We start from the raw sequence: 1,301 nt of genomic DNA, 5'->3' as shown, positions 1-1,301 counted from the left end.
TCCCCTCCCCTCCCCTCCCCTCTCCATTCTTCCCCTCCTCTCTCCATTCTTCCCCTCCTCTCTCCATTCCTCCCTCTGTGTCACTTTCCCTCCCTGTTGCGCACAGATAGCCCTGAAAATGAGATGTAAGGGTGGTGAGTTATCTTCTGGATTTAGAAACCCCACCCCGAGGAAACAGGAGGAGGGTCAAAGTGGCACCCGATTCTTTGAAAGGAGAGCATGGTTTACTTCCTGGGGGCAGAGAGAGAACTTTAAGCACGGGGCTCTCCAGGATGGTTCTTTGAGCAAGTAAATTCGGCCACAGGATCTAGAACTAGGGAGTGACACTTGCAGTGATAACCCAGGCTTGTTAGTGCCCTTTGTGTTTATCGAGAGGATTGACTCTGGAGGTTGGTCAGTGGTAGGATCGCCCCGGGCGCTGCAGCCTCTTTCTGGAAATTAGTGTGTATTCTTTCAGAAGTGGACTCCAGGTTTCTGGCCTGAGCCCTTTATAACCTTGGATGGGCCTTTATTTGTGGTGATCCTGAGGGGAACGTGGCAGCCATACAGACCTGTCCGTTCTCCACGCCCACCTCCGCTGCAGAGCGTCTTCACCAGCTTGGTCTGATGGTCTCTAGGGTCACCCCTCCCCCCAACCACTTCTCTGAAATTTACCAGATTCAAACCTTAAGGCAAGAAAAAAAAGTGTTTCATATACAAACCGATCATGGTATTTGCAGATAATTGCGAATGTCAAATACTCGCGCGCGATGACAAAGTGCAGAGATTGCCAGGGCCTGAGCTGGGGCCTGAAGGGCTGGAGCTGCTGGGCTGGCCAGCCACCTCAATCTGTTCAGAGGCAGGAGGGGGTGGCATCCACCAGCATCTGCCCACACTACAATTAACTAAGACTTGCCTCCTAGAGCCAGCAGCACGGAGCTCATTCATATATCCATTCAGAGTCCTCTCATATATCCATTCAGAGTCCTCTCCCTGGCAGGCTCAGCTAGGAATTGCTAGGGTGAATACTGAGCCAGACAAGCCTGACCCCCTTCACTCTAAGTCCCAAGCATTAAGTAAACACATGCCAGCCTGTTCGCTGAACCTCAAAAGCAAAGGCCCTTCTACCTGCTCCCACCCCAACCCAATTGCCATTGCTCCCTCTTCCTAAGATATGATACGCTGCACACAGGGAGGAGAGTCACCAGCCACTCTGGTAGCAATCACTTCATCTTTCTAGTGCTAGGGTTGCTTTTACACAGAAATATAGAATGGGGGGAGAGGAGAAGGAGGGAGGAGGAGGAGGAGGAGGAGGAGGAGGA

This window comes from Mus caroli, chromosome 1, assembly GCF_900094665.2.
Source record: "Mus caroli chromosome 1, CAROLI_EIJ_v1.1, whole genome shotgun sequence".
Classification (NCBI taxonomy): domain Eukaryota; kingdom Metazoa; phylum Chordata; class Mammalia; order Rodentia; family Muridae; genus Mus; species Mus caroli.
This window is presented reverse-complemented; position numbering follows the sequence as displayed.